Here is a 14392-nt window from a genome sequence, read left to right on the forward strand (position 1 = left end):
AGGAGGCTCTGCGAGAGGTGTTGGAGCTGAAAAGCCCCTGGGGATGGGAAATAGGAAGAGCTGGTGAGGATGCAGTGGGCAGCAGTGAAGCTAAGAGGGGAAAAAAAGCATCGCTGAGGCAAATTGAGGAGGAAAAGTGTTGAAAACTGAAGCAATCAGGTAATTGCTTGCAAATAGGAAGGGGATGACAGAAAGGGATGATGCCCACAGGCCAGGTTGAGATGACGAGGAGAAGGCAGTTCTTCATCGGGGAAATATCCAGGCTCCTCTGTAGGGAACCACCCCAGAGGAGGGGAGCGGGGGGCTTCTCCCCTCCTTGGCAATGCCAGGGTCGAATCCCTGCTCACAGGCAGAAGGCATCGTTCAGCCACATCCTCAACCCGCGCAAGAGCCAGCTCTGCAATTCAAAACAATCGCTGCTTTTGGAAGTGATTTCTCAGCCCAGGCTTGCTTGGGACGCAACAATCTCCCGACACGAGTTAGAGCCAGGCTTGCTCCGTTTATCCCTGCGCGCATCTTCTTTGGGAAATACAGACTGAAAACTGGATGGGGCTACCACGGTCCGATGTGGGACTCCAGGACCAGCTCCAACCCAGAGCCAGAGGCCAGTGTAAAGCCTGTAGAGGCATCAGCTAATCCTCCCCTAAGCCTGCTGTGACGGATTTAAAGGGTGTTTGTGTCGCTCGCCCCCGGGATCAAGATCCTTAGAGGATAAGTGTCCAAAGGAAATGAAGAGATTCTCATTCCAGTGGCAGGGCATGAAACAGAGACACAGCCCCTGCTGGGATGCGCTGGGGGGTGTGGGGGGGCTGGTGTTATCTCCTGCGTGCTCTCCCTGAGAGGAGAGGGACGTGTCTTCTAATCTTGCACTGGACTTTCTGGCAGGGAGTTCTGCTGCCCAGCTCTGGAGCTGGCAGATGCCCTGGTTTTATCACAGCAGCTGGCCAAGAGAAATGTTATCCAGCAGCCCAAATCTCTGCCTATCTGTGAAACGCTGGAGGGGTGCTAAATTGTTTTTTACCCCCTTGTCAAAGGTGGAGAACAGAAGTAAAAGGCTTTTCCCCAGTTCCTGTCTTGACTGAAGCCAGGGCTGAGGTGAAAAACACTGTTGTTCTACCCGTCCTCGACTTCTCTGCTCAGAAGGAGGAGAAAAGACATCAACAAATTGATGGGAAAGTTCATTAAAGAAGGAATGATTAAGTTTTCCAGCTTCAAGGAACAACCTCCAGGTGATGGATGTATCTGCACAACCTGATGCTGAGACAACTGCACGGGCGATGCGGGTATTCGCAGCCTGGGGAGGCTGCTCAGGGGTTGCTCGGGTGACTGGTGAAGACTTGTTTTTAAACTAAACAGACCCCTTTTATCACTCGAAACCCCACACCTCCAACAGGAGGAAATGTATTTAAGCAAGAAACACCATCATTAATCACCTCTGGAGCAGGAGGCTTTGCTCACACCTTGGCCGAGGGACCTTTTCCCAGAGCCACGTACCCACCTCCCGCAATGCTGGGCACAATCCAGCAGCTGCTCACGCAGCACACTGCAAGGAAAGAGAAATAATCCCTCCATTCTTCTCCATCTATCAGGAATGCACCACACCTGGTGCCCCTCAGGAGTGTTTGCAGTCCTGGCAGGTGCCTGGACTGGATTGTTTGCCCAGGATTTTTTTTTTTTTTTTGCGTGTGCATGTATTATTATTATTAAAAGCTAATTTGGGCCCCTGAGAGCACAGAAGGGAAGACAAAGCCCTCAGATGGTGCTGAGGAATGTCAACAGGCTGTGGGCTGGTTTGGCTGGTGCAGTGGTGCTGCACAACCCTCCCAAGCAACAGGTCACAGGCGAGATGAGTCTTTTTGGGCTCAGGTAGAAAACAGACTGGTTGTTGCTTGCGGGGGGGTTACCTGCCCCAAACATGTGGGGGTCACACATTTCATAGAATCATAGAATCACCAGGTTGGAAGAGACCCACCGGATCATCGAGTCCAACCATTCCTATCAAACACTAAACCGTGTCCCTCAGCACCTCGTCCACCCGTCCCTTAAACCCCTCCAGGGAAGGTGACTCAACCACCTCCCTGGGCAGCCTGTTCCCATGCCCAATGACCCCTTCTGTGAATTTTTTTTCCCTAATGTTCAGCCTAAACCTCCACAAACTTAGGTTTTAAAATCACAGAATCATAGAATGGTTTGGGTTGGAAGGGACCTTAAAGCCCATCCAGTTCCAGACCCCTGCCATGGGCAGGGACACCTCCCACTGGATCAGGTTGCTCCAAGCCCCATCCAACCTGGCCTTGAACACCTTCAGGGATGGGGCAGCCACAACTTCTCTAGGAAACCTGTGCCAGGGCCTCACCACCCTCACAGGAAAACATTTCTTCCTAATGCCTCATCTCAATCTCCCCTCTTTCAGCTTGAAACTGTTACCCCATTCCAGAGAAAATCAATATTCCCTAATTCAGTTCCCACTCAGTACAACCCCTTATTCTTAGCGCTGGGCATAAGGGACTGAAATACAGCCCAGCAGAAGGAAATAGAGGTCTGAAGGGTTAAGGAACACGTCGGGGGCTACACAAAATGATGAAGTGCTTAGGAATGTGATTTAGTAGTGGACAGGTACAGTTGGACTCAAAGATCTCAAAGGTCTTTTCCAACCTAGTGATTCTATGATTCAAAATGCCAGCAGCAGAGCACAAAACAGAGCACAAACTTTCCACTTGGGATTCAACGCTGCTAAAACCTGTCCTGGCTATCGCATATGTCCTGATCCCCAAAGAAATCAGCCCCAGGGGTCTGCAAATGCAGCTGCGACTGCATCCCAGCTCAGAAAAACACAGCAACTCACCGATCAGAGGAAAGAGGAGAGCAAACTCCTGCTGCGCAATAGCTGGCTGGGGACCAGCTCGGCAGCAGTGATTTATTATTCGCATTACAGGAGGAGCTGGAAGCCATGGAAAACATCAGGGTCTCCCCGAGACTGGCACGAGAGCCATGCTTTATGGGCTGTATTCAGCTCACTCCTAGAGAGAGGTATTTATGCCCCTGCTGAGCTGAAACTGGGTGGAGCTGTGGCTTCTAGAGGTCTTTTAAGAAGTGTATTTATTTGAGGAGGGAGAAATGAGGAAAAAATTTTTCATGGAAAGGGTCATTGGGCACTGGAACAGGCTGCCCAGGGAGGTGGTTGAGTCACCTTCCCTGGAGGTGTTTAAGGCATGGGTGGACGAGGTGCTGAGGGACATGGTTTAGTGTTTGATAGGAATGGTTGGACTCGGTGATCCGGTGGGTCTCTTCCAACCTGGTTATTCTATGATTCTATGAAATCTGAGCCAGGAGCAGGTCCTAGTCTTTCCCAGAGATGGGAGAGCAAGATCACCGTGTGGTGCCTTGGGGAGGTGAGCAGTGGGAGCAGGGAAGCTGCTCTGTGCAGGACAGGGGGGTGCAGCTCTGCCCATCTCAGTTCAGCATCCCTGATGGTTTTTGGGATGTTTTCATCCTCTTCTTTCCATCCTGTCCTCTCTGAGCTGCCCTGAGAAGCCATAATAGGGACAGCCCACCCTGGCTTTCCACCCCACTGCTGGGAACAATCACCTTGGGTGGACAAGAGCAGGATAAGATGCTTGGTCTGGCCAAAACTAACACCAACATGTCCCTGGCCCCTGTCTCCTTGCAACTCCTTGCTGAGCTGGAGGCAGAGGTCCCCACTGCAGGTTAATGTCTGAGCTGGGACAGCCGGTTCTTCCATACTCAACATTGCAGATGGGATGTCTTGGCTGTTACTCCAAGTGCTTGCGAAGGGCAGAGCTAGGGATGTAATGAAGGTCCACAGGGAGTAGAACAAGCTTGTACTAGATCAACTGATATAATTAGAAAGCAGGGACAAGGAGATGAGCTCTTGTGCCTGAAAGCTGGTCTGTTTTTTTCCAGCTCTGGCAGCTGGGCTAATAAAAGCTTTGACCTCCCCTTGTTCATCATTTCTGGAGTGTGTCTGCAGGGCACTGTGATGGCCATGAGCTTAGGGAGGAGCTCCTACCCTTGCATATTTCAGGGATGAGGCATCTACAGCCTCTCTGGGCAACATCCACCACCATCACTTCGGCCACTCTGTCTCTTCTTAGAATCATAGAATCATAGAATCACCAGGTTCATCACCCACCGGATCATCGGGTCCAACCATTCCTATCAAACACTAAGCCATGTCCCTCAGCGCCTCATCCACCCATGCCTTAAACACCTCCAGGGAAGGAGGTGTTGCACCCCTTTCCCTGGGCACACCAAGGGCGGTCAGCGCCCAAAACCATGCAGCTGGAGATGCTCACCCAGTTGACTTTGCCTACCAGTTTCATGACCAGCAAGCCTCTTTTTGTGCTGTGGTTCAGGCAAGAACTCTAAAGTGGCCCCAAAATGACTCTTACAAAACTCTCAGGCCATGTACTCCAGTGATGGTGGGAGGAGATGGACTTCTGTGGGAACATGCCCGCCAAATCCCACCCCTACAAGTGAGGGCTACCCCACGGAAGGATGAACTGCATGAGAGAGCTCTGCAAATCCACCTTATCTCCTCTGGCAGCACTTACTCCCCTAATAACATCTCAAAACTTGCAAACTGGCCTCACAGCAAGGATTAATCCTGGAGGTATTTAAAAGATGGGTAGATGAGGTGCTCAGGGACATGGTTTAGTGGCATATAGGAATGGTTGGAATCGATGATCAAAGAGGTCTTTTCAGAGAATCATAGAATCACCAGGTTGGAAAAGACCCACAGGATCATTGAGTCCAACCATTACAGAATCACAGAATCACAGAATAACCAGGTTGGAAGAGACCCACCGGATCATCGAGTCCAACCATTCCTATCAATCACTAAACCATGTCCCTCAGCCCCTTTCCAACCTGGTGATTCAATGATTTAGTGACAGGGAAACATGAAACCCTGGTGTAGTGGAGCAGCACATCAGTGTGGGATGAAACCCAACAAGTGCACTGGGCTTTCTCTCACCTCTCCTGAAAAAATTAAAACCATATCCCATCCTCCTTCCTGATTTCTCGCTGGCAGACATGGATCCAGAGGGCACTGCTCTGCTTGCGGAGCTCCCAGCAGGGAATCACTTCCCCTGGGATTCACTACGTGCTGGACACAGTCAGAAGTTGCTTATCATAGGTTCTTTTTCCTGCCTCAGATCGTTATCATCATTACTGGTGCTGGGATTCCAGAGCAAACCATGTCTTTAGGCCACATACCAAGGGATTTGGCTAATTCATCACCTGCAGATGCACATATATTTATTTAAAAGTGCCTCTTGTTACGTTACTTGGCAACTTCTGTGCTTATGTATTTCTCCAGCTGATAAATATTTGTGAGGCTGTTCATGTGATGACTGACAGGTGTTAATAATATTATCTTCTTTCTTCTGAGCTTCCTACAAAGACAACAGGCTCTGTTCGATCTGACTAAACCTGGAGCATCTTGCTGACCTGGGACCAGAATCCTGACCACAAAGGAGAGGGTTGTGTGTCTCCATACTGCTGGTCCTGTGTGAGGACGAGGTGCGTGAGTTCATTTTGCATCGATCAATCATAGAATCATAGAATGGTATGAGTCGGAAGGGACCTTAAAGATCATCTAATTCCACCCCCCCTGCCATGAGCAGGAACAACTTCCACTAGATCAGTGCTGCAGTTCAGATCCAGCAGCACCCACTGGGACCAGTTGAGGACCAAAAGGCAGGAGGCGACTGTTGGGTGGGTGATGGAAACGCTGAGGGTATCAGAGGATGCTAAAGGGCACACGGCTCAAAAATTAACCAGGGAAAATCACGGAGGAAAAGGGGAAGCTCAAACCATTGAATAAATCCCATAACTACCATAACTGCCGTAGGTGTAGCCATCCTGGATCCTTCTGCACACAAGGGCTTCCAGAGGTCTGCACCCTCCAGTAGGGCTCTACCTGCTGGAGTCATGTTATTTCATGGCCCCTTCTACTTTCATCCAAAGGAAACCAGAAGATGAATTATAGAATTGTTTGGAAAAGACCTTTGAGATTGTCGAGTCCACCTGTACCTGTCCACTACTCAACCATATCCGTGCGCACCTCATCTACCTGTCTTTTAAATCCTTCCAGAGATGGTGACTCAACCATGTCCCTGGGCAGCCTGTTTCCAGCCTCTGTGACCACCCCAAAACTCAATGCACACACATAAGTAGGAAGGTGCCAGCCGGTGGGGAGGAGAGGAAGACAGAGGCCTGGCTACCAGGTCTTATTTTGGGTCAAACTCCAGCAAAGCTCAGATGAAATCCATCCTTCTGGCTCAGGAGCCAGATAAAACCAGTAGAATCCACACATCCATAGCAAAAGCAAATTTATGAGGTGGAAACTTAGCTAAGGTCACCGGGAACCTGGTTTCAAACCTTGCAGCAGATCTGACGAGGTGAAGCTTCTGCAGCTCCTTCACTGGGTCAAGAGGACTTTCAGCTCCCTCTGCCAGGAGAGCTCTTGGCTCCAGCCAGCCCTGGATTATTAAGGCATAAGCCATCTTCCTCGTTCCTGATGGCTTCTCTAATGCTTGTGGTCACTTTACTTGCTGTTTAAGGAGCTTCTGGCACCTAGGAAGGTGAAACCCTGTCTAGTTGCACTCTCACTGCCTGGTCTCCTCCAGCTCATTGCTGCATCTGGCACCACCACTGGGTCAGTCTCAGAAGAGATGTCCTTCTTGCCCACTGTCCTACCAAGACTCATTCCCACAGGAACAACGGGAAAAGGGAGAAGTCCAGCCCCTGGCTTCCAAAAACGGAGGGGTGTCCACCTGATTCTTTCCCTTCATGATGGTGCCTGGGGCTGTGAGGTAACGGGAGAGCTGACTTTTAGGAGCACATCGCTTCCTGCCATGAACCTCTTGGCTTGTTACAGGGTCTCGGAGTGCTTGGACCACAACCACCTCTAGGATGGAACGTCACAACCTACCCGTGGCTCCTGGTGCCAGCATGTCCAGCAAGGGAAGGACCCCCAGGCTGTGGAAAGCCCAACCTAAGGAGTCATGCAGCGACCCAACGTGGGGTATAAAGGCTTTATCCATGGAGGAGAAGTGTGGGTGAGCTGGAGGGGGTGGAGGGGTCCCTGCCTGCTGCCCACAGCCCGTGGGGCAGGGACGTCTGGGCTCCTGGACACGTGCCTCCATTTCAGATCCCTCAAATAATAACAGCGTTTGCCAGCTCCTGTGACAAGAATGACTAATGGGGAAAGATCCTTAGCGAAGGGAAATGAGAGATCTCCTCATTTCACCCTTTGTTTGCTGGATTTCTGTGACAGCCCTGGGCATGGCTGGGATTTCCTTGGTGTGCTCGGTTCCCCTTCACAATAAATCAATTTTAAGCCCCACGACAAATCCAGCAACACCCTCTTAACTCTTAAGCTTCCCTGTTGGGACATTATTCCCCTGAGAAACTTTTTTAGCAGCCTGATTTCTCCAGATTCCTGCTCCAGACTGAGTTATCATACAAGCAGTGCCTCTGACTGCTGCTGCAACGTGCTTTTCACTGTGAATTTGGAAGCCAGCCTCTCCATCTGCCTGGTTTTTGCAAAGCAGGAGACCTGCTCTCCTTCTCCAGGGAAGAACAGGTGATCAAGGGTTGCCCTTGTTGTGCTCCATAACCCTTGAGATGGATGCTGCAGGGGGAGCCCAGGGATGATTTTGGAGCCCCTGAGGAGGCTGGGAGCTCTCCCAGTCCCACCTCCATCAGGATAAGTTGCTGCTCTCTCCCATATATCTAAGCTCCTGCAACCAGATGCTGGACTTCTGGGTGCCTTTTTACCTCATGTTGGATCTGGAGGCTGGAGGTTGGTCCCTTAGGACATCAGCCCAGTGACCCAGCAAAGACAAGCTCAAGGAGAGGTGACCCTCATCCTTGTATGGAGTCCATGCAGCCACACATGCTGCTGCCCCCCGTTTTAAGCACCCAGCCCTGCAGCAGAGAGACAACAGAGGAAATTTGGGCCAGCAATGTGCTCTCGCAGCCCAGAAGGCCAACCCTGTCCTGGGCTGCGTAAAAAAAGAGTGTGGCCAGCGGGGCGAAGGAGGGGATCCTCACCCTCTACTCTCCTCTTGTGAGATCCCGTCTAGAGTCCTGTGTCCAGTTCTGGAACCCCCAGCATAAGAAGGAGATGGAACTGTTGGAACGGGTCCAGAGGAGCCCACAAAGATGATGCAAGGGCTGGAGCACCTCTGCTCTGAGGAAAGTCTGAAAGAATTGGGGTTGTTCAGCCTGGAGAAGAGAAGGCTCCAAGGAGACCTTAGAGCAGCTTCCAGTACCTGAAGGGGCTTCAGGAAAGCTGGGGAGGGACTTTTTACAAGGACACAGAGCGATAGGATGAGGGAGAATGGCTCTAAATTGGGAGAGGGAAGATTAGATTAGACATTAGGAAGAAATTCTTCACAATGAGGGTGATGAGACCCTGGCCCAGGTTGCCCAGGGAAGCTGTGGCTGCCCCATCTCTGGAGGTGTTCAGGGACAGGTTGGATGGGGCTTGGAGCAACCTGATCCAGTGGGAGGTGTCCCTGCCCATGGCAGGAGGCTTGGAACTGGATGGGCTTTAAGCTCCCTTCCAACCCAAACCATTCTATAATTCTATGAAATTTCAGCCCCTCCACAAATTCCTCCTCTGCCCCATGGTCACCACAAAGCCAACGCTCAGGACAATGTTCCTGGCTCCCATGCAAGAGCTCAACCAGCACAACCAGGGAATCCCACCTCTCTGACATTTCCACGCCTGTTTGCAGCCCATTCGCCTCCCAACCTTTGCAGGAAAGAAATTCCCCAGCCAGGCTGAACTCGGATGACAGCATCCCATGCTATATTTAGCCACGGCACATCGCCGCTCCAACCAGGGCCACACATAAACAAACTGCACTGCACGGCGCACGGTTCCCTGCGTGGAGAAGAGGACTGGCGAACGTATTGCACGTGATGGAGAAGCCTCCCACCCTTTGCTGCTGGAAACCAGGGGCGTTTGGAGATCCTGCAACCTCTTTTAATGCCAGCGCCTCCCTGGAGGGCTCGCCCGCTGGCATCAGCGGCTGCCCGCGCGGGTTTGCGGATGAAGGATGTGCTGGAGGGTGTTGAAAGCAGAACACGGAGGAGCTCTGGGAGTTGCCAAAGGTTATGCTGCAGGGCAAACAGCTTCCCCTGGCTTGAATCACACCCGCTGGCTCCCAGCTTGAATTAAAGCAGATGTTGCCCCCCCCCGCGCCCCATACCGTGACGTGGGGCAGAAAAATACCAGCGTGCCCCTGCTCCAGCATCTGCCCATCTCTCCTGCCTTCGCTCCACATCTCCCCGCAGCCCTCCGGCTGGCATTTGCCTGCCTCTCGCCCTGCCTGACCCTCTGCTGTGATGCACGAGGCTGCACGGAGCTGCAATGGGGCTGCAATGGGGCTGCACAGGGCAGTTTGGGGCTGCAGGGGGGTGTGTGGGGCTGCACAGGGCAGTGTGGGGCTGCATGGGGGTGTGTGGGGCTGCACAGGGCAGTGTGGGGCTGCATGGGGGTGTGTGGGGCTGCAATGGGGCTGCACAGGGCAGTGTGGGGCTGCATGGGGGTGTGTGGGGCTGCATGGGGGTGTGTGGGGCTGCAATGGGGCTGCACAGGGCTGCATAGGGCAGTGTGGGGCTGCATGGGGGTGTGTGGGGCTGCAATGGGGCTGCACAGGGCAGTGTGGGGCTGCATGGGGGTGTGTGGGGCTGCATGGGGGTGTGTGGGGCTGCAATGGGGCTGCACAGGGCTGCATAGGGCAGTGTGGGGCTGCATGGGGGTGTGTGGGGCTGCAATGGGGCTGCACAGGGCAGTGTGGGGCTGCATGGGGGTGTGTGGGGCTGCATGGGGGTGTGTGGGGCTGCAATGGGGCTGCACAGGGCTGCATAGGGCAGTGTGGGGCTGCATGGGGGTGTGTGGGGCTGCAATGGGGCTGCATGGGGTTGTGTGGGGCTGCAATGGGGCTGCATGGGGTTGTGTGGGGCTGCAATGGGGCTGCACAGGGCAGTGTGGGGCTGCAGGGGGGTGTGTGGGGCTGCACAGGGCAGTGTGGGGCTGCATGGGGGTGTGTGGGGCTGCAATGGGGCTGCACAGGGCTGCATAGGGCAGTGTGGGGCTGCATGGGGGTGTGTGGGGCTGCATGGGGGTGTGTGAGGCTGCAGTGGGGCTGCACAGGGCTGCATAGGGATGTGTGGGGCTACGTGGGGCTGCACAGGAGTGGCAATGGGGCTCCAAGGGGCTGCATGGGATTGCACAGGGGCTGCAGTAGAGCTGCATGAAGCTGCACAGGGCTGCGTAGGGCTTCAATGGGGCTCCACGCTGCTTCGCTGGGGCTGCATGGAGCTGCACGAGGCTCCATGGGGCTTCAATGGGGCTGCATGGGGCTGCACGGGGCTGCACAAGGCTTCAATGGGGCTGTTATGGGGCTGCACGAGGCTGCAGTGGGGCTGCATGAAGCTGCGTGGGGCTGCAAAGGGTTTCAATAGGGCTGCATGGGGCTTCAACGGGGCTGTACAAGGGCTGCAGTGGGGCTGCATGAAGCTGCATGGGGCTGCACGGGGTCCAGGGAAGGGGGAAGCAGGTGTCGATGTGCAGCGTGGGTCCCACGCCTGGCTCAGCTGGCAGGCCTTGCCCTCCTTCCTCGCCTCCCCACGCGTGCAGCGAAGAGGTAGGGGATGCCCAGGTGGATGCTCAGGAGGCTGTGGAGCATCCAGCAGCCCGATGCTCTCCAGTGGAGCAGAGGAACCGGCCAGCTTGGGGTGCTCCTCGCAGCCACAGGTCCCCAGGCTCTCGCCTTGGCTCTGAGCAGTGGATGGGGGTGGCAGCGGGGGTCCCTGCCCTCCTTTTGGGGCACACTCGCATCTCCAGATGGGGCTCTTTGCTGCAGTGCAGCACCTCCAGCCCTGCTCTCTCCTGGGGAGCTGGCAGCGGGGGATGCCTGCCTTCATCCTTCCTTCATCACCATCCCCTCTCTGGCTGCTCCAAACCCTGCGCGCAGGATGAAGCATCGGGAAGAGCAGCAACTTGCTCCTGTCCTGCGTAGGGATGGAACCTGGGGGCTCGGGCACCCTGGGGAACAAAGGACACTTGGTTTGCACCCACGGCTTGGGGTTTGCACCCATGGCTTGAGGTTTGCACCTGTGGCTTGGGGGTCGCAATGGGTTTGGGGCAACGCTTGATGCCCAGGTCCTTGCAAAGCCAAGGAGGCATCAACGCTCCCTTGGGCGAAGTCCCAAGCGGGGAGCCCCATGTCGTGACGTCCCCCCATGTCCTCCCTCCCTCCTTCGCCGCCGCTGCTGGGCGAGGGCCACCCAGCACCGAAGCAGATGACATAATTCCCAGCAACTGCACGTTAATCACTCGGCCGCCAGCAACCTCCTTCGCTTGAATCCAACCTCCCTCCCTCCCCAGCTCCCCTCCCTGACATCACTGCTAAAAAGAAATAAAGAAATAAATCCAAGAAGCTGAGGAAGAGGTGGCGGGAGGTGGTGGTGGTGACGGGGAATAAGCTGATCCTGCTGGGCACTGGCAAACAGGTCTCTCCCCCCCACCCTCCATCCCCTCCCCACCTCACACTCTATTTTTGGGTGCTGTCATCTCCAAACCAGCCCCGCGGGGCCAAATCCAGGCAGCTGCGACTTTAGGCACGAAGCAAGCCTCCCTCTTCTCCTTCTACACCACCAATCGGGGATGGCAGCCCCATCCTCCAAAATCTTCCTCTCCCCCCCTCTCTCTCTCCCCCCTCCAAATCCTCCCACCAGGTGTGTGTCCCCCCCCCCCTCCCCAACCCCAAATTCTGCTCCCTGCGCACCCCACTCTCCAAGGAGCCCCCATCCTTGACCCCTCCCCATCCCAGCATCCTCACCCCCCTTCCCAGCGCGGCTCCCCAGGGGCTCCCAGTCCCTCCCCACCCCGAGCCTTACTCTTGGCAGGGATGCTCCGGGCCAAGTGGGCGAGCGGGGGAGCCGGGGTGGCGATCAGGAGGCTCGGGCTGCGCAGCCGGGGGGCTGCTGGGCTCCGAGGGGTCTCATCTCATCCTGTCCCCCGTGTCACCCAAGACACACACACACACACTCACACTCACACACTCGCAGCCACGTTTCCCCCCCCTTCTTGCGGCAAACGGCGGCCAGCCCCGACCCCACCCCCTGTCAAAGCAGCAGCCCAACGGCGAGGAAGGGGAGGATGGAGGGAGGATCTGCTCGCTCTGCCTTTAACTCTTCCCTCGCCGCCCCCCCCCCCCCCCCCCCAGGACAGGGCTCCCCCGGGTCAGGCCGTGCCCTTGGCTGGGGAGGGACCGTAGAAGAGTTCGGCTTGGAAGGGGCCGTAAAGCCCATCCAGTTCCAGCCCCATCCAGCTCCAGAATCATAGAAACACCAGGTTGGAAAAGACCCACCGGATCATCGAGTCCAACCATTCCCATCAATCACTAACCCATGTCCCTCAGCACCTCGTCCACCCGTCCCTTAAACCCCTCCAGGGAAGGGGACTCAACCCTGGGCAGCCTCTGCCAGTGCCCAATGACCTTTTCCGTGAAATATTTTTTCCTAATGTCCAGCCTGAACCTCCCCTGGTGGAGCTTGAGGCCATTCCCTCTTGTCCTGTCCCCTGTCACTTGGGAGAAGAGCCCAGCTCCCTCCTCTCTACAACGTCCTTTCAGGTAGTTGTAGAGAGCAATGAGGTCTCCCCTCAGCCTCCTCTTCTCCAGGCTAAACACCCCCAGCTCTCTCAGCCACTCCTCATAAGGCCTGTTCTCCAGCCCCTTCACCAGCTTCGTTGCTCTTCTCTGGACTCTTCTCCGGACTCTTCTCCAGAGCCTCAACATCCTTCTTGTGGGGAGGGGCCCAGAACTGACCCCAGGATTCGAGGAGCGGTCTCACCAGTGCCGAGTCCAGAGGGAGAAGAACCTCCCTGGCCCTGCTGGTCACGCCGTTTCTGATCCAAGCCAAGACGCCATTGGCCTTCTTGGCCACCTGGGCCACTGCTGGCTCATATTCAGTCGGCTGTCAACCAACACCCCCAGGTCTTTTTCCTCCAGGCAGCTGTCTAGTTCCACTAGATCAGGCTGCCCACGGTCCATCCAACCTGGCCTTGGACACCTCCAGGGATGGGGCAGCCATGACTTCCCTGGGCAACCTATTCCAGTCCCTCCCCACTCTCATGGTGAAGAAATTCTTCCTTATGTCTCGTCTAAATCTGCTCCTCTCCAGTTTATACCCCTTCCCCCTCATACTATCACTCCAAGCCTTTGTAAACAGCCCCTCCCCAGCTTTCTTGTAGCCCCTTTTAGGTACTGGAAGGTCACTATAATATCTCCTCACAGCCTTCTCTTCTCGAGGCTGAAGAAGCCCAACTCTCTCAGCCTGTCCTCATAGGGAAGGCACTCCAGCCCTCAGATCATCTTTGTAGCCTCCTCTGGACTCGTTCCAACAGCTCCATCTCCTTCTGTCAGTGACGATTCCAGAACTGGACACAGGGCTCCAGATGAGGTCTCACAAGAGAGGAATAGAGGGGCAGAATCCTCACCCTGCTGGCTATGCTTCTTTTGATGCAGCCCAGGACCTAGTTGGCCTTCTGGGCGGTGAGCGCACGTTGCTGGTTCATGTCAAGCTTCTCATTGATGATGGGATGCTCAGTTGAACTCCTCAGTACCTTCCCCGCAGGGCTCTAGGATGGGATTTTTGGGGTCCTGTTGACCCTCATGGTGCATTGGATCCAGACCCTGCAGCCTCACTGTATCTCATCACTCTCTGTGCCCCAAAACCTAAAGCCCCTCCAATACAGCCAAGCCAAGCAGTGGGTCAGTGGAAGTGTGGGGTAGGTTGGGGCTACAGCTGGTGTTTGGGGGTCATGGATGGGGTGAGTCTGTGTGTCTGTGTCCTCATTGAGACCATGAAAAACCCATTTTCCTAGAATCACTAGGTTGGAAAAGACCTTTGAGATCATCAAGCCCAACTGTACCTGTCCACTACTCAACCATATCCCTAAGAACTTCACCTACCCATCTTTTAAACCCCTCCAGGGATGGGGACTCAACCTGAGCAGCCTCTACCAGTGCCTGAAAACCCTTTCTGTGAAGAAATTTTTCCTAATGTCCAATGTCCTCCCCTGGAGCAGCTTGAGGTCATTCCCTGTCATCCGATTACCTGTCACGTGGGTGAAGAGACCAACACCTACCTCACTACAACCTCTTTTTCAGGCAATTGTAGATGGTGACAAGGTCTCCCCTCAGCCCCCTTTTTGGCCCCTGGCTCCTCCCATCTCCAGAAGCAAAGCTCTTCGGAGTGGCACAGCTTGAACCCTTGGGGTCCTCTAGCAGGGTTGGGAAGGGAAGATAAAATCAATATGGAAGATGAAAGCTCCTCTTCCCAC

General features: G+C 54.7%; 1 protein-coding gene across 1 annotated transcript in view; it reads right to left on the reverse strand.

Annotated features, from left to right (window-relative positions):
- LZTS3 (leucine zipper tumor suppressor family member 3) overlaps positions 1 to 12103 on the reverse strand; it is a 58578-nt gene extending 46475 nt beyond the window's left edge. Inside the window, exon 1 of the mRNA XM_069856638.1 lies at positions 11944 to 12103. The gene's annotated coding sequence lies outside the window, so the exon portion shown is untranslated. The remainder of the gene's footprint in view (positions 1 to 11943) is intronic.
- Positions 12104 to 14392: the final 2289 nt, after the last annotated feature.

The sequence above is a fragment of the Phaenicophaeus curvirostris genome, chromosome 4 (genome assembly GCF_032191515.1).
Source record: "Phaenicophaeus curvirostris isolate KB17595 chromosome 4, BPBGC_Pcur_1.0, whole genome shotgun sequence".
Lineage (NCBI taxonomy): Eukaryota > Metazoa > Chordata > Aves > Cuculiformes > Cuculidae > Phaenicophaeus > Phaenicophaeus curvirostris.